Raw genomic sequence first — 19,872 nt, forward strand, 5'->3', positions numbered from 1 at the left:
CAGGAAGATATCACTTTCAAATTGGAAATACAGCCAGACACTAAAGTGGAAAACACAACACATTCACGAACTGCAATGAATGCAAGAAAGAAAATCCAAAGGAAAAGAAGAGCCATGAACGAAGGAATTCTAAGAAACTTAGAGGAGGATGCCAAAACATTTTATGGGGAAACCATATAGGGTTAAAAGCATGCATTTCCAAAATTTAAAAACACTGAAAAAGAAATCCCCCTATAAGGACGACTGAAGGAACAAGATGAAGAAAAACCGAACTCCAAAGTTAACAGAAAAATTGAAATCATACATGTGATTATCAAAATTAAGGAAATACAAACAAACCAATAGGAAATGAATCAGGAGACCTCACACTTCAGTTTTCACAACACGAACAAACCACAGAAGCCATTACTGGGATAAAACAGGGAGACAAGCACACAGCTGCAAGTATGAAACCACATGACAACTCGGAGAAAGGAAAAAAGAAAAACCGAAGAGGCACATCCACACATTTATGCTAGCAAATCCAAGAACTGAGAGAAAAGGATAAATTCGCAGACACATAGGAACATCCAAGTTAGGTCAGTAATCCTACAAAATCTCAGCTCTAGTAGTGACGGAACCATTTGAAGCAGTAATCCAACCCCAGCCAACACACAGAAGGCCAGGTCAAGACATTTTCTTGAGCCACTCCTCTAGGTATTTAGTGAAGGCATTGTGATGTCCTCTCATCAAATCCAGAGATGGAAGAGGTGGGTAAACTCTAATTCACAAGGATAAAGACCCAATTCAAAAAAGGACATTTTAGGAAACCAATTCCATGTCATTTCAATAAAGGAAAGACAATAAACAATATAATTCTTTCCTTTTCTCCTGTGACTGCCTTTGGTTTAGAGAGGGCCATAATGTTTTCCTCTGAAATTATGTTGTTCTTGTTGCTGTTCTGTTGAGAAAGCCTGCCTATCATCCATCATCCGTTTTTGACAGAGTATTCAGGGATGCTTTAGTTGCATGTACGTCCAGTGCTCCTCTTAATATATTCCACAACTCCTGACTACCCATTAAGCAGTTCTCTTTTTGGTAAACCTCAGCTGGATTCTCAGAGTCCTGAGTCACTCCTGGTGGGTCTCCTTCTCTGACTTCTTGCCCGTCAGTATTCCCTTCCTTTTCCATTTCCCAACAGCAGGGCATGGGACATTCATGTCAAGGCAAGGTCCAGGGGTTCATTCACTTCGACGGCAGAGGAATACTGTGGTGCCAAAATGGACCCAAACTTCCTGATCCACTAGTCCTTGCAAAGGCATTGCGGCTCACTCCAAAAGTCTGCTCGAATGGGCCTTGCAAGCCGTCGGTATAGGCCGTCCCTTTCCTTCTGACTAAAGAGACTTGGTCCACATGTCTATACCCGTTACCACAACAAGTACAGTTAACTAATAATGACAACGGTTTCGGTCCAGGCCTCTTCAATGAGAGTTAGCTCTGATGCAGAAGGTCACTCCCTCGAAGTCTTTGCAAAGGTATTTAAGGGAAAGCCAGGTAGACAGAGGCCTCATCCCTTAGCCGTGTGTTTCAGAACACTAGGAGACTAGGCCCCAGACAGCACCATATATCGATGCCATCACCTTTTACCTCGGAAAGGGACTTTCCGTACCTTAGTCATCACAGACGCATAGGCGAAAGACGCTGACAAAGTACGCTCTCACCCACAGGACGAGAAAACCCACGGAGAGCTATTCATACCTGCGAGGCCTCACCTTTTCTTGAAATATCTAGAAATTGTAGTGGAAAAGGACACCTTGCCATCTCCGGGGATATGTTGGCCTAAAGGAAGGTATACTGAATGTCATTTTCCTTCCTCTATGTCTCCAGAAAGGGGAAGTTGGACATTAAACCACAAGACATGCTGAGTTCTTGATCAGGTTCAGAGGGCTCTTGTTCTGTCCTTCCCGGAGCTTCCTACTTAAAGCCATAGGACACCAAGGTCATGGGAGAGGGACAGCTGCTTCAGTGAAGCCAGCATCTGTGATGTCACAAAGCTTTGAGGTCATAGCAACCACTCCTCATCAACCCAGGCCTGATCACTACACTTGACTGGAGTAGTCATGGGTGGGCCAAGACCCATGGAGCTGCCTGGGTCTCTCACCAAGTCAGTTTGCGAAGCGAGTCGGTGTCACCTTCTCCATGGCCCAATTCATAGAGGAAAAAGGGATATTTTTCAAAATAAAAATTAGCGTATTTTTCAGAATATGATATAGTGTTATTCACTGAACTGAGGGAACAAATGTCAAAGTCTAACACAGTTTACAGAATGTTTTAACATAAATTGAAATTTAAATCTGACCAAATTTCACAGTTTTAAGTAAAATGATAGCACTTTATATCCTTGAAAAGTGGTAAGTGACCCAAAACATGGCTTAGAAAAACAAATTTAACACTACACTAGTCTGAGATGGTTAAGTTATGGTACAACTTGCCATTGTGTATAATCAAATGGTATATATTTTCTTTTGGGCTTGTCATTATATTTTATTTTAGCCATTCTGGTAAGTGTGTAGTGATATCTCAGTGTCATTTTAATTGCATTTCCTTGATGTCTAATTATGTCAAAATATATTACTTTGATGTTTAATGCTCTGAGCTTTCTCAGTTCAAGACCATGAAGCCACTTAGGAAAAATACAGTTGCAGAGGCACTCATAGACCAACTCTTATTTCGAAATAAGAAGAAACATTACTACCCATTCCAACAAAAAATAGATTTGTTATGCAGCAGGGATTTTATAAATTACCTACACAACTTATATAGTAAGATGAAATGGGACAGGCGGCTTCTTGCAGCTATATACAACATCAGTTTAATTTCAATTTTCAGTATAATTTTTCCAAGGTATACACAGAATATATATTTAATGTAAATTGTGAACATTTTAAACTCTGTATATGGAAATTAGTCAATTTTAAGTTTATAACAATCAAAATTAACGGAAGTTTATTTTAAATTAGTTAGCTTTCTCTGCATTGCAAGACAGAATAATCAAGAATTGGTAAGAAAAAAGTAATCTCTGTAAAATTACCGGGGGTGCATTATAAAGTGTTCGGTAACCGATCAAACTCACAATTTGGATTGAATGGCAAGTGATTTTTAAAATCTGGAACTCATTGTCAATTTTTTTTCTTCATTGTGTCTTAATAAATTACTATGTTCATTTGCATGGAAGTGAAGAAAAATGCATGACATTTCATCTCAACACTAACACCTTTAACTGGCAACTCTGAATGTACTTTACAGCAGTGTAACAAAGTAAAGATCAATGATGTTTCATGAAATATTTGTTATAATTCTCAAGGAGATAGGGAGTTTGTGCAAAAATGCAAATCACTTTGCGACTAAACACATTGTTTATTTCAGCTAATTTTAAGAAAATATGCTGAGAATCTCTCAAAAAAGGAAGCAATGATTTAGGTTTGCCTTCAAACTCCTTATCTAATCCTGAACCAACAGCACATAGTTCAAAGAGCAACTAATTTGAGTAGCTCCAATTTACACATTTCCTAACAATGCTTAATTTAGTGGAATTTCTGTCCAATTATGGTAATTTGATGTAATGAAAGACAAAAGTTCAAAAAGATCATCCTTAATTTATATAGATGCCAAACTCTGCATTTTCTGAATGACGCCCAGGAACGTATTTTCAAAAACAAACAAACAATGCCAGAACCACTATTAGGTCATCTCTAGGCAGAAAGTGACTCAGAGCTTACATTACTCTCTCCCTGAAAGTATACTGTAGGCACTGAAACTACTACCCTGAGTCTGTGCTATCAAATTCCTTAAGTTAGAAAGTTTTAAAACCCGTCTGTGTGGGAGTATTTCATTTACAGATAGAGATTTGGTTGTTTATACATTTTCATACTTGATTTTTAGGATGTAATAACTATGTTTTAAAATTCATGGTGGTTTTGAATACTGTTGGATAATTGTGCTAAAATGGTATATCCATTCCTCCTAGGAAACAGAAATTATAGAAAGGTAGTGCTTTTCAAATCTGACATCTTTGAGTCATTGCAGTTTCATATAAATGCAATAGGAAAAGTGTCATTCATGTTTATGATATTTTCTATAAATAAATTAGAATGTACTGGAGGCCTGATATAAAGTGGGATGCCTAAACTTCAGTAAGATCTTGTTTTCAATTCAAAATAAATTTGATTTTTTATTTTTTTATAATGTCCCTCAATTTCAGATAAGCACCCCCATAAGGTCCACTCTGTTTTTTTTTAAGAATTTATTTATTTTATTTGACAGATAGAGATCACAAGTAGGCAGAGAGGCAGGCAGAAAGAGAGGAGGAAGCAGGCTCCCTGCTAGGCAAAGAGCCCGATGCGGGGCTCGATCCCAGGACCCTGGGATCATGACCTGAGCCAAAGGCAGAGGCTTTAACCCACTGAGCCACCCAGGCGCCCCCAAAATAAATTTTAAATTGAATTATGCACCTCTAAGTTCAGAGACAATAAACATCAACCAACACAATTAATAAGTTCTATTTCTTAAAATTTCGGGAACATTGATAGTCTCATCTCCTGGAAGAACAACAGCTAAAATTTTTGGTCATGGATTCTTGCTAAAATATCACTTTCCCAAAGAAAATTAATGTTATGAATTTTTATTGATTGTTATTGATCATGAAGAATATAACAACCACGATAAAAAGAGTAGGAAAAACATGATATCTCATCTGTAAGGGCATGTGGAAAGTAGGAAATGCTAATAAAAATAACTACCATTATTTCCTAAGTTAACATAATATAACAGAACAAAAATATTTCAAAACAATGTTTTCTTTTTTTTTTTAAGATTTTATTTATTTATTTGACAGAGAGAGATCACAAGTAGGCAGAGAGGCAGGCAGAAAGAGAGGAGGAAGCAGGCACCCTGCTGAGCAGAGAGCCCAATGTGGGACTCTATCCAAGGACTCTGAGATTATGACCTGAGCCGAAGGCAGCGGCTTAACCCACTGAGCCACCCAGGCACCCCCATAACAATATTTTCTAGACTCATTCTGATAACTCTTTTCTACATTCAAATTTAAAGGTTGAGGCATGTGATATATATTACACAAAAAACATCCCAAGGAATTCGTTAAAAAAAAACTCTTAATAAAGAACAAATCCAAAGGAATTTCTTTTCTAATTTAATTAACAAATTATGAATCGACTTACCTATTTAATACAGCGTATCAGGCACCAATAATATTTTTTAATCGTCACACCTGATGCAATAGTTATCATCTTTCAGACATACTGATCACGAACAAGCAAATAAACAAGAGCACCGTAGCTTAAGATCTACCTGCATAAATATAGGCTACTTCAGACAATCTCTTCACCACAACATAGCAATGAATAGAAATCATACATGCTCTGTATGGACATACAGATGAGATAGAAGGGGATGGATGTTAATATATGCAGAATCTTTATTAATTACATTGTAAACCATAATATGGAAAAACAGAATACAATTTTAGAAATACCCAGGTCACCATCATTGTTTTATTTTTATATGTGTAGATAAGGAGTTTAATAAACAATCCATGACTATTCAACTCCTTATATTTTGAAAATTTTAGTAAAAGTAACAAACCTAGCACCTAGAAAATTATACTTATCTGCAACATACAGCTTTGCCAGCATGGTAGAGGAAAAGCAAAACAAAATAAGTAAGAAAAGTTTAACATTTCACAAGAGATTTGCTTTTATTTTTTATTTATTATTTTTTATTTTTCATTAATTATTTACTTCTATTTTCTACTTTATTTTAATGAAAATGTCATGACCATAACATAAGAGCAGAATTAAACCAACATGAGAAATTATTTTTTCATAAGTTAAAATAAACTAGCTTGGTGATTAATTCAAAATTATATTACAAACTTCAGTGTTCTTGAAGTAAGTATCACTGCATAAACAAATGAGTCAGGAGTCATAAACTAATGATGATTCTAAATGTTATTTAGAGAGACATTCTGTTCTTAATATATTTCAAATATTCTACACAAGACAAAGTGGATCCAAGTAATCTGTAGGCAAAATAAGATTTTAGAGAAGTATATATTTCCAACAGTATTTATAAAATATTACCTTTATGTAAGGCATCATCCTGGACTTTGTGGAAAACACACAAAGGAGTAAGAAGTGGCCCTTCAAGAAACATATACAATATCAAGGTTTAACATGAAGCAGCATGTCTTCTCTAAGTAAAAAAAAAAAACATTGTACCAACTGACTTTACTGAAACTTTATATTTATTGCTCTCATTTTAGGTCATAGTGTCCTTCTGCATGCAGGCTGCTATAACGGACATGATATAGACTTAATAGCTTATAAAGAACAGGAATTTATTTCTCACAGTTCTAGAACGGAGAAGTTCAAGATTAAGGAATGGGCAGATCCAGGGAGAGCCCACTTCCTCATAGATGGCTATCTTCTCACTGTAAACGTACATGATGAATGAATCAAGAGAACTCACTGGGGTCTCCTTTAAAAGGACTGTAATCCCACTTATGACCTAATCACCTCCCAAAGGCCCCTAAGTTTTAATACTATCACTTCCAGAGTTAGATTCCATAATATGATTTTGGGAGACATAAACATTCACACCATAGTATATATAAACAAAAAAAGACACAAAAACAACAAACAAAAAAATTATTTTAACTACCTATTATTTTCAACTACATAAACTTTTAATTTGTTTCTATATAATATTAAATAACTCATTTGAGTGATTCACTTATATCCAATGCATCTGAGTGCAATTAAATTTGCTTACCCAGCATATCCAGAAGCATATTTCTTCAGACTATCCCATTCCCCACCTTACAGGATTTACCACAATTAGAAGACATGGGATAGAGGATAGATAGATAGATGTATACATAAACACACTTGTACATACCCATATGCATATTTTTTCCTGTTAATGATACTCATGCAAATAAAATTTAAGCTCAAGGAAACCTGTCTTGTGTGTTACTTAATATCCAGTTTTTAGTCAACATCCAAAAACAAATAATCCAATAAAACCATGGATAGAAGACATGAACAAGTGTTTCCCCAAAGAACACATTCAAATGTTCAGTAGATACATGATGTGGTATATATGTTCAATGGAATACTATGCAGCCATCAAAAGAAATGAAATCCTGCTATTTGTGATGACGTGGATGGAACTAGAGGGTATTATGCTTGGCGAAATAAATCAATCTGAGAAAGACAACTATCATATGATCTCCCTGATATGATGAAGTGGAGATGCAACATAGGCAGTTTCGGGCATACGAAAAGAAAAATAAAAAAAGATGGTATTAGGAGGGAGACAAACCATAAAAGACTGAATCTCACAAAACAGACTGAGGGTTGCTGGGGGGAGGTGCGTTGGGAGAGGATGGTGGGGGTATGGATATTGGAGAGGGCAGGTGCTATGGTGAGTGATGGTGAGTGCTGTGAAATGTGTAAACCTGGTGATTCACAGACCTGTACCCCTAGGGATTAAAACACATTATATAAAAAATTTTAAAAAATAATTTAAAAAACCCATTAAAGAAAAAACACAGATTGCAAGCCCAGAGCTAATCTCATATTCAATCAAAACTTTTGAAAGTTTTCCCCTTAAAGATCAGAAGAAAGACAAGTGTGTCCATTTTCACTACTCTCATTTGACACAGTAGTGGATGTCCTAGCCAGAGAAACAAGGAACACAAAGAAACAAGAGACTCCAAAAAAAAAAAAAAAAAAAGGAAGAAGTAAAATTTTCTTTTTTTGGATAACATGAACTTACATGTTAAAAAATCCTAAAAAATTCACAAAAAATTTGAATAAACAAATTTAGTAAAATTACCAAATACAAGATCAATATATAAAAGAAAAGAATTTTGTTTTGTTTCTTTTTTTTTTTATGGACTGCTTCCCAGTTTGTCATGTCATCCTTGTTCAGTGATCACGCTAATCTTCTCTGCATCATTCCAATTTTAGTATATGTGCTGCCAAAGTAAGCACAAGACAGGAGCATTTTAACATTCTAATGATGAACTATCTGAAAAAATAAAGAAAACAATCTAATTCACAATAGCATCAAAAATAATAAAATACTTAGGAATAGATTTAACTAAGAAGATGAAAGATCTGTACTCCATAAACTATGACATTGATAAAGAAATTGAAGGTGACAGAAATGGAAAGATAGCTCATATTTATGAATGGTAAGAATTAACATTGTTAAAATGTCCATACTACCGTAAACCATCTGTAAATCCAATTCCTATCAAAAATCCAATGTTAGGGGCGCCTGGGTGGCTCAGTGGGTTAAGCCGCTGCCTTCGGCTCTGGTCATGATCCCAGGGTCCTGGGATCGAGCCCCGCATCAGGCTCTCTGCTCAGCAGGAAGCCTGCTTCCTCTTCTCTCTCTGCCTGCCTCTCTGCCTGCTTGTCATCTCTCTCTGTCAAATAAATAAATTAAAAATCTTAAAAAAAATCCAATATTATTGTTTTACAGAAGTAAGTAAAGAATCCTAAAGTTTATATGAGACCATGAAAGACAACAAATAATCAAAGCAGTTCTGAGAAAGAATGAAGAAGGGAGATTACACTTCTTGATTTGAAACTATACTACAAAGCCCTCATGCTCAAAACAATAAAGTATACTGGCATAAAAACAGACCAATAAACAAGTAGAACAGAATTGAGAGTCCAGAAATAAATCCTTTCATACAGTCACCTAATATTTGACAGGGGCCAACATATGTAATGGGGAAAGATAGTCTGTTCAATAAATGATATTTAAAACTGAATAGTCACATAAACAGTATGAAAAGGGAACCTTATATCACTCATAAGTCTGAACTTGAAATAGATTAAAGACTTAAAGGTGATGCATGAAACTAAATTTCCTAAAGGAAAACATAGGAAAAATTCTCCTTGACATTGGTCTTGCCAATAGTTTTTTGGATACCAGACCAAAAACACAAGCAAAAAAAGCAAAAATAAATAAATGGTATTACATCAAACTAACGTTTCTGCATTGCCAAAAAAAGGGAGAGAGAATGAAAACACAATCCACAGAATGTAAGAAAATACTTACGAATCTTATATCTGAAAAGAGGTTAATAACCAACAGATACAAATAGAAAAAAATATATGATTAAAAAAATAGCAAAAGGATCTCAATAGACTTTTTTTTCAAAAAAGTTATATAAATGACCAACAGGAGCATTAAAAAGTGCTCAACGTAAAAATCTCAGGGCAAAGTCCTTATGTTGTTGTTGTTGTTGTTTACCTCTGAAAAACACAGCAAGATATTAGAATATATACTACCAAAAAATTGAAACTAACCAATTTTGGTAAATATTGGGGAAAACGGGGAACTTATGCACTGTAATAGGGATATAAATTTGTATGGAAAACAGTATGGAGATTATTCATATTATTAAAAGTAAAATTACCATATGATTCAGTAATCCCACTTCTAGGTATCTATCTAAAGAAAACGAAGTTCACTGTTCAAAGACATATCTGCACTCTTATGTTTATTATAAAATTATTAACTCTAAGCAAGAGATGGAAATAACTTCAGTATCCATTAATGGATGAATGAGTAAAATAAGTATGGTAAATATATACTACGGAATACTACTTAACCATGAAAAATTAAGAAATACTGCCATTTACAACAGCATGGATGGATCTTGAAGGTATTATTCTAAGTGAAATATTTCAAAGATTTTATATATTTTTTTAATTTATGTATTATGATATCCCTTACATACAGAATCTGAGGAAAAGGAAAACTAATGGAAACTTAGAGTTGAGTTGACAAGGGGTGAACCTGGGGTGGAGTAAGGTGGTCCAAGGGTGCAAACTTGCAACTATAATATGAAAAAGTTCTGGGGATCTAATGTACAGCATGATGATCATAGTTAATAAGATATACATACTTTTTTTTATTGTGCTTCCCTTTAATAAACTTTGCATATATCACATTCTTACAAGTTGAAAGTTTATAGCAATCTTGTATAAAAGAGGTCTGCTGCCACCATTTTTCTAACAACATTTGTTCATTTTGTGTCTCTTTGTCACATGTTGGTAATTCTTGCAATATATCAAGTTTTTTCATTATTATTGTATTTGTTATGGTGATCTGTGATCAGTAATTATGACCCACTGAAAACTCAGAACTAGTGTACTTAAGGTATATACATTGATTTTCTTTAAAAACATAATGCTTTTGAACAGTGCAGTATAGTTTTTATTTTTTATATGCACTGGGAAACATAATTTTTTATATGCACTGGGAAACCAAAAAATATAATAATTTGACTTAGTTTATTGAGATAATCACTTTATTGAGGCAGTCTGGAACAAAACCCACAAGACCTCTGAAGTTTATCTCTACTATACTATATACATAAAAGTTGCTAAGAGAGTAGATCTTAAAATTCCTTACGATACATGCATAAAAAACAGTGGCAACTATACGAGATAGTAGATGTATTAACATTTTTGTGTAGATTATATTGCAATAAAGATGTATACCAATTTATCAAATTGTACAAAATTTACACAATGTTAAAAGTTTGCAATGTTATAAGAAATCATTTCTTAAATTTACAAATATGTCGATTTTTTTCAATAAAGCTGGAAAAAACTTTTTGTAGAATTAATCTATTTTTCAAAAAAGGAAGTAAGGCAGTAGAAACTGCAACTAACTCTGAAATAATAGAATATAAAATCCATTTTTGGTATATACACTGTGACAAAAACTATTACTTAGTTTACAATGGAGGCGTACTTATGAAGCATGAAGGATGGTCTATAAAAAAGGCTGAAAGAGCTCAGTTTTAAGGTTTAAATTTAATATCTTCTTTTAAAATACTAAACTGACCACCCAGTGTTCCAAACATCAATGTCTTAACTGCATGAATTTATTTCATACAACTCTATAATCTAGTTTCATAAGAAAGCAGCATGCAAAGTTTGAATAAGACAGACTTGCTTAAGTTTCTTTATGTTCAACAGTAAAGGATACCTCCTTAAAAACAAATAGAAGAAAAATCAGCATATTTATTATGATAATTATTATTCATAAGGAGATTCATATTGAATTAGGGAATATATATCCTCAGAGGGGGTAAAGTAAAATGAAATTTATGTTGGTAAATGTGTCTAATAATAGTCAATACAATGCCTCAATATAAATGAATATTACCATTTTGAACAATTTAATTACTATTACTAGAATTATTATAAGTATAAAAATAGCTATCATTTTAGCATGGAATATGAGACTCTCATGCTCCATGCTTCATCACATCCACACAACAACGCTGCATAATAAGTATTATCATCACCATTTCATGGGTGAAAAAACTGAGGCTAACACATTTAGATAACTGGTTTATGATTACATGGGTAGCAAAAATGCATCACACTAATTTAGGCTTTATGATTTCAGAATTGTACTCTTTCCACTGCACATTCTATTACTCTGTAAATACTTGGCCTGTTTTCATTTGGTTCTTTAATTTTATTCATGTGGTGATGGCTTAAAGCTTCCTTTAAAGGAAGCTTAAAAATTTCATTTAACCAAAAGCTCCCAAGAATTAAAAATGCCACGGATCTAATGTAGACATGGATATCATTAGTTAATGGGTAACTATATATTTTCCACCCTAGTGAGATAACAATCAGAGTATTTTTCTAAGTTTTAGTCTCTCAGTGTTAAAAAGGACTTTGTTAAAATAGAAATATTTAGACAAAGGTGATCAAAAGTCTGAATCAGGTCACCTTAAGGTAAATATTAGGAAACTGAGGAAACAAATGGAGATTTGAACACTGAGCTATGATATAATGAATGGTTTCAAGTATTTAGTAGAGTATAGAAAAGCCCTTTAAAGCCTGGTCTTAGCCTAGCATTGCAGCTTCTGGGATATCTGTCTATCTATCATCTATCTATCTAGATATAAATTTGAAAACTTTTTTAACTTAAAGATTTTGAGAAATAGAACATAATCAGCACCATAGAAGATCTGTTTCTGATAACAACCTAGCCCCTCCTCCCAGTTTGTTAATATTCTCTCTTATTTAATGTAACATTGTGCAAATAGACCACTACTGAACTGCCGTTATGAATGAAATAGCTATAATCATCTGTTTGCATATCCTGGTGAAAATATTCATTTAGTTCCATGTTGTATTTCTAGGAATGGACCAAATTTTTATTTTTATTTTTAAGTTTTCTAAATATTGTCCAACTTACCTCAAATGTTTTCACTATGGGCACTTTCATTCTTTCACATTCTTGCAAGGCAATTTTACTGTTGCCCAATATGGTAAGTGTGTAATAGTATGTCATTTTAGGTTTTAATTTATTTTTAATTTAATTTAATTTAATTCCAGATTCATAATAAAGATAAACAGTTTTTATATATGAGTGGCCATTTGGATTACCCTTTCTGTAAAGTACATGCTCAAATCTTTTTTTTTTTTTTAACTTTTTATTTTTTATAAACATATATTTTTATCCCCAGGGGTACAGGTCTGTGAATCACCAGGTTTACACACTTCACAGCACTCACGAAAGCACATACCCTCCCAAATGTCCATAATCCCATCCCCTTCTCCCAAACCCCCTCCCCCCAGCAACCCTCAGTTTGTTATGTGAGATTAAGAGTCACTTATGGTTTGTCTCCCTCCCAATCCCATCTTGTTTCATTTATTCTTCTCCTACCCACTAAAGCCCCCATGTTGCATCACCACTTCCTCATATCAGGGAGATCATATGATAGTTGTCTTTCTCTGCTTGACTTATTTCGCTAAGCATGATACGCTCTAGTTCCATCCATGTTGTCGCAAATGGCAAGATTTCATTTCTTTTGATATCTTAACACTGTGTCATACTGACTTCTTTAATAGTAGATTTTCTGAATGAACTTTTAGCTGTGTAGGTCTTCTCTATTTTATTTTGAACTTGTTTTCATTTCAAAATCTTTATATTTATTTTCATAATCTGCTTTTATTTTTCTTTGTCTATTATCTATCTATCTATCTATCTATCTATTTATTTGCAAGCAAGAGAGAGTGAGCAAGTGAGAGTGCAGGGAGGAATAGAAAAAGAAGGGAAAAGAATCTTAAGCAGGCTCCAGGCTCAGCACAGAGCCCAACTCTGGGCTCTATTTCACAACCATGACATCATGACCTGAGCCAAATTGAAAGAGATAAAATAAAAGTAAGGTGTTAAAAAAAAAGGAAAAAGAATTGGAGGTTTAATTAAGTGAGCCACCCAGGCACCCCTGTGGTATCTTAAATTAGCTGTCATATCTTTAAAGTTCTAGAGTATCCATTTGGTTCATTTATAAAACCTTTCTCAATATCATTTTTAGTGTCAGTTTTTTGTTCAATTTGCTTCCCCTTTCATTTCTTTGAGCAGAGTAATCAAGCCATTTTACAATCTTTATTGATCATTTTAACATCATACTTAATCCCATTTTGTCTATCAAATCTTGTTAATGGTTTTTCTTTGTGTGCTTTGTTACATTTTGCTATGTTCAAGACATTATATTTGAAACTCTTATTGAGTAGGGATAATTAAGAGCTATAATAACGGTATGGTCCTCCTTGGTAGGATTTTCTCTTATATCTGAGACTCTACAAGACAATCATACTCCAAATTCAGTGATTGGCTTTCTCAGTTTACACAGAAGGCAAGGTAGGCTATAGTCTTATTTCTGCTTCTCCTTGTGCTTTGGGGATCTCAAGTTAAATTTGGGTTGTACCAAAGTCCTCAAATTTGATTGCTGCTGGATTTGTTTCTCTAGTATCAAGAGTCTATTAACAACACAGCTCAGTGTGTTTTAGCAGTTTCAAATGCTCTCATAGCTAAAATGGCTTCAGGGCATATATCTCTAGGCTCTCATTGTATTTCGTATTTTGGCCCAGTAATCCCTCACTTATTTTTATAATCATTCTGATATTTTTAACTTTAAAAGCTATTTTGTCTGGATTTTTAGTTGTCTTAAGTAGGAGTTTTTAGATCACCATTACTAGAAGCAACAACAAATATACATGAAAATATCTGCAGTAGTTTATCACATCTTTATGGCTTTGAACTTCCATAAGCTGAGGCATCCTTCTCTAATCACTTAGGCAAACTCCAATTTACCCTTTAATACAACCCAAGAATTGCTTCATTTAAGAACATGTTCAGGGATGACTCTTCCCCACTGTTCTTACCAACATTCCCACACACTCTTTGCTACCCACACCTTGTTTATGAACTTTCGTTAGGTATATCAGCGTGACCAGAATTTTGCTCTATTGTATTTTTGTCCTTTAGAGCTTTAATTAAATATGAATTCCATAGAAAGTCTGTCCCTTTTCTTTCAAACCTGGGTTAGTTATTTCTTCTCATTCTTTGTCAGAAGTTACTTTATTAGAGAAACTTATAGCTCTATTGTGACTTTGGAGCCTTTACAGTTTTTCGACTGGAAAAATCACCCATCCCTGAGATTTTTACGCAGCTTCCTAGCTGATATTATTCAGAAATCTGTTCAAAACAGACTTTTTCAGGGAGGCCCTTTCGGACCACTCAGTTAAAAAACCTCTTCTCAATCACTGCTCTTTTTAAAATGTGCTTATTTAGTTCAAATATGCATCTCTATTAAAGAAAAAGCAGTACGATTTTTTTTTTAAAGTTGGCTTACCTATTATCTATCTCTCCCATTAAAATGATTCCTCTGGCCTGGGGTTTTGTTGTGCTCATTTTAGGCCAGGCACTCAATAAATTGTCTCTGAATGATTGAATTGTTTGACTCCCTTGCTAGATTCTCAACTTCATGAGGCCAAGGATTGTTCTATTCAGTCCTTCTTTATCCTCAATGTCTGTTATATTGCAGTCACTTACGTGACTAATGGGAAAAATCACAGAAAGAAAGAGTTAAAACTACAGAAAAACCCTGTAGGTTCAATAACACAAAGCTTTCTAAAATTATTTAGCCCAGGAATTGAATACTGGCTTCACTTTTGATTTTTTTTAAATGGTATTGAATTTAATTTAAATGGAAATACTGGAATGGTAGAATAATAAAAAAATTATAAAAGCAACTTGCTCCTTAAAGTAAGAATTATATAGGGCATCTCTTCTAGAAGCAAAATTTTCAAATGTCAAACATCTGAAAGCATAGAAGGAGAAGTAAGAGTGTGAATTGTACTTCAATGCTCTTTTCTTTATATTCAGCAAACAGCTTCATTCACACACCTTTCCAATTTTTTCAACTCTTTTGACAAAGCCTTCAGAGGAGTTACTGCTGATGACAACCATCACAGCCTAACAGGAGAAATTTTATAAAGAAAAATAATAGCATGTTTTTCCCAAATTGTTAAGGATATGGTGAAGCTCTGTCGGATTCAAAGGAGGAATGTGCAATTCCATGCTATATATAATAATAACTTGTTTTAATAGTGGCTTTGCAATTTTTCAGATATATCAATTTACTGAAACCACTATCAAATAAACAAAAACAAACAAATGAACAGGGGTTCGAGACAGAAATTATCTAATCTAAAAATAGCACATGTTCACAGAATACACAACACATATCCCAAGTACTACTATAGGCTTCAAGTAATAGTCAAAACAATAGTAAAAATGATTCAGACCACACCAGTCAAATCATAAATGGGACCTTAACTGTAAATCCTTATCTTTAGATCAAAGCGGGTAATTGGGGGCTGAAGATACATTATAGAACTAATATGTTATAGAACTCCTCTGAAATGAGTCATTTATTCCATCACTTTTCCTGCACAGCTGCTGACCCATGTTTTGGTTCCTGGAAATAGCTGCTACCCTGTCATACTTCTTAAAAGCACATATATTGATAACTCTACTCATTCCTCCATTCCTCTGTGACTGTCACTGTGTTAAAATGTGGAGTCAGCTGACTCACTTGTGATGGTAATAAAGTAGATGAGTTTGCAAAGTATTTTGTTATTTCTAAAAATGCAAAAACCAAATTACATTGAAATCATAAGGGGTGTTTCAGGGAGAGCTGTAGGATGTGGTTTCTTGTGTAATCCACAGAGATTAGCTCCAACACATATTTAAACTCTCCTCTAGGAGCAACCTTAGTGGTAAAGCAAGAAGATAAACAGATGTAAACACACCCTGGCACAAATTTATCACTTATGTTTGGCTTCCTAGTCTCCTCATGTTACTTATTTATCTTAACTTCTCTCTGAAATCAGGGAACACAGAATCTCAATCAGTTGACATTTTTCTACTGAATTACCCAATAGTCCGATCATACCCCTAATACTTTTTAAAATTATTTCACTCATAATCCCAAATCTGCTTTGCTTCCTCATCTTAGTACACTGTAATTTGATTTCAAAATGAGGACAGTTGTCAGTAATGCCACATTCATTCATCTATTTTACAATTCCATGTGCTTATAACTATGAAGATATGTTAATAACATCCATTCCAATAAGCCACCCTAAATTTATTATCATGAAACAAGACCTCAAGAAAGAGAATTCAAAATCATCCATGTATTTGCAACTTATTGCAATAAAGCCTTTATCAATAGACTTCCCTGTGCACATGGTGGTCAAATTGCTGGTGAAAACCAGCCAGATCTATTACAAGCTTTCTCATGGCTTCTAGGTAACCCAAGTGAGCCTTTATTGATACTGGGAAGGGATAAAGCAGGGAAGGGATAAACAGTGCTATAAGATTTGGCTAGACAAAAGTAATGACTCTCATTACAAAGTGAGTATTTTTTTTTCAAGCTTTAGTTCAGTTTATTTTTCTTGTATAAAACTATGTAGTAGCCACAGCTGGAGCCTGGGTCCTCTGAACAGAGACTCTGGTGTGGGTCTTCACAAGATGGTCCGTGAACTCCTGATAGGGAGACTTGGTGAACACAGTCTCCTTCCAGAGATCAGGGGTGAGATAGCTGTAGGTCTTGGAGATGGCATCGAAAGTAGCCTTGGCAAAGTTCCCTAGGGTGGCAGTGCAGCCCCTGGCCGAGGTGTAGCAGTCGTCAATACCAGCCATCATCAGCAGTTTCTTGGGCACAGGGGCCGAGACAATGCCAGTGCCTCTGGGGGCGGGGATGAGACGCACCAGCACAGAGCCACAGCGGCCAGTCACCTTGCACGGGACAGTGTGGGGCTTGCCGATCTTGTTCCCCCAGTAGCCTCGCCGCACAGGGACAATGGAAAGCTTCGCCAGAATGATGGCTCCGCGGATGGCAGTGGCTACCTCCTTGGAACACTTGACACCCAAACCGACGTGTCCATTGTAATCTCCGATGGCGACAAATGCTTTGAACCTGGTCCGCTGGCCCGCGCGCGTCTGCTTCTGCACAGGCATGATCTTCAAAACCTCGTCCTTGAGGGAGGCTCCCAGGAAGAAGTCGATGATCTCAGATTCCTTGATGGGCAGGGAGAAGAGATAGATCTCCTCCAGGGACTTGATCTTCTTGTCTTTGACCAGGCGGCCCAGCTTGGTGACGGGGATCCACTCCTTGTCCGCGGCCTTGCCCCCGCGAGCTCCGCGGCCTCGGCCCCGGCCCCGACCACGGCCCCGGCCCCGGCCCCGGCCCCGGATGCCGCTGCCGAAGCCACCGCGGAAACCGCCGCGGCCTCCCATTCCAGGGCCCCCGGGCCCTCCGGGCCCTCCCGCAGCACCGGCGTCATCTGCCATTTGGTGTTCTCTCGGAGAGGAAACAAAGTGAGTATTTTAAAGCAAAAGAGCCTGTTGGGAATATTGTTTTATAAAATAGTGGTTTTTTTTATTAACTTTTTAAAATTCAATTAGGTAACATATAGTGTACCAATAGTTTCAAATGTAGATTTCAGTTATTCATCCATAGCATATAATAGCTAATGCTCAGTACTTACTGTTATAGCTTCTTGAAAGCAGAATTTTAACCCACTGAGCCACCCAGGCGCCCTTGAAAGCAGAATTTTAGATCACATTTTCTGATTACTTCCATGTCGTACAACACTTTCCTGCTAGCAACCTTCAAAACATACTGTTTGTTAGAGGAATTTCTTTAATAATAAATAAATAGGAATTCATTTAAATTTATAAATATATAAAATAAATAGGAATTTATTTAAATTTATTTAAATATTACACACTGTTTCATTGTTCATAAATAAGGTGATGATATTATAGCCATTAGTTGGTAGCACTGATATATCACTATCTTTTTACTTCTCAGTGCATTCTCTTTACACAAATAGATATATATTTTAAAAAATGTGAATCTGTGGCAAACTTGTAAAAAAACCCTATACAGTAAAGTTTATCATTTTAAGTAATCTCAATTATCTTCCTCAATTGTGATAGTATATCCTTCTATCTAGGCCAGATATTGTATGAGGGATTTGAAGAGACATACTTTTCTAAATTTCACTTTTCTCATCTGCAAAATGCTTATCATGATCCTACAAAAAAATACACTTATAATTTTTTGATGAAAATTTATTTATTTATTTTAAGATTTTATTTCTTTATCAGAGAGAGTGGGCGAGAGAGCAAGCACAGGCAGACAGAATGGCAGGCAGAGGTAGAGGGAGAAGCAGGCTCCGGCCGAGCAAGGAGCCAGATGCGGGACTCGATCCCAGGATGCTGGGATCATGACCTGAGCCAAAGGCAGCTGCTTAACCAACTGAGCCACCCAGGCGTCCCTTTTGATGAAAATTTAATCTGTATAAACAATATATTTGTTGTAATGCGTGGTTCATGGAAAACATCTTTTTTAATTATAAGCAGTATTAGAAATTAAGTAAATGTGTCTATAATATTTAAAGTTTTAACACATAATTCCACTGCTTTGCCTTATTTTCTCAAATCCCTTTACCACTTTCACTGACAGAGTCAAATGTACTTTTTCTACTAGTAGCCAGCTCTTTGTCTTTTGTCAGAAAGATGCCCTTGTGAATTATTTATAATAGAGATATTAGCAATAATAATAATAATAATAATAATAATAAGTAGCAATGAAAATGTTAAAAAAAAAGTTTTCTTAACTAATTAGGGTTCTTAGACATCAATTAGAGGAACCACCTCGGGCAAGCAAATTAATCTGCAAGACATTCCCAGAATTAACAAGTCAGTCAGATACAGGGTTGTCTGTAGACTGAAAAGAACTAGGTTTGGAAAATAGGTAAGGACAGTGAAAAAAGTGATCAAATTTTTGGGCAAAGTAAACTCTTAGGTGTCCTTTCAATGGAGTCCTGTTCATTATGTAGCAGAAACTCTGGAGATTATCTCAATCCATTGGAGTCACCCCGTTTATTAGCTTGCTATTGACAAAGTTATTTACAAACTGTAGAGCAAGAGGTTATAATGGAGAAAACTGATGGTAATGCACAGGATTCTTGTTAACAATAATGCAAGTTAGTGATTTTTCATTAGAAAACATAAATTCTATAACCCAAATTATGGGCCCAGAGCACTTCTGCTGCACAACTCTGCTTATATCCCAAATAACCATGTGAACTAGTTTTAATATCTGTTTCTCTTATTAATTTTTGAATAAAAATTCTTGACACAAGTATTTTATAATTGTGTGATAATCATGAATTTAATTTTTGGAGAACAAAACACACTTTAGCATAACTAGGTTCGTTCACAGAACCAGCCTTGATAACACACTTCTATATGTTAGAAATGATGTAATAAATGTAGAATATTGGGCACTTGTTTGGTATTCTTTGCCATGTTTTGCACTATCTAAAAAGAGATCAGTGAACTTGGACTGGAGTTAGTAGACATGGAAGAAAATAAAATATTACAGAGAAGAAT

The 19,872-nt window shown here is 35.2% G+C and overlaps 1 pseudogene across 1 annotated transcript; it reads right to left on the reverse strand.

The window, feature by feature from the left end:
* Positions 1–16,828: 16,828 nt before the first annotated feature.
* Positions 16,829–17,760, reverse strand: LOC309858471 (small ribosomal subunit protein uS5 pseudogene; annotated as a pseudogene). Its single transcript has one exon. The product of its transcript is annotated as a small ribosomal subunit protein uS5 pseudogene (transcript).
* Positions 17,761–19,872: the final 2,112 nt, after the last annotated feature.

The sequence above is a fragment of the Mustela nivalis genome (assembly GCF_964662115.1).
Source record: "Mustela nivalis genome assembly, contig: HAP1_SCAFFOLD_2525, whole genome shotgun sequence".
Taxonomy (NCBI): domain Eukaryota; kingdom Metazoa; phylum Chordata; class Mammalia; order Carnivora; family Mustelidae; genus Mustela; species Mustela nivalis.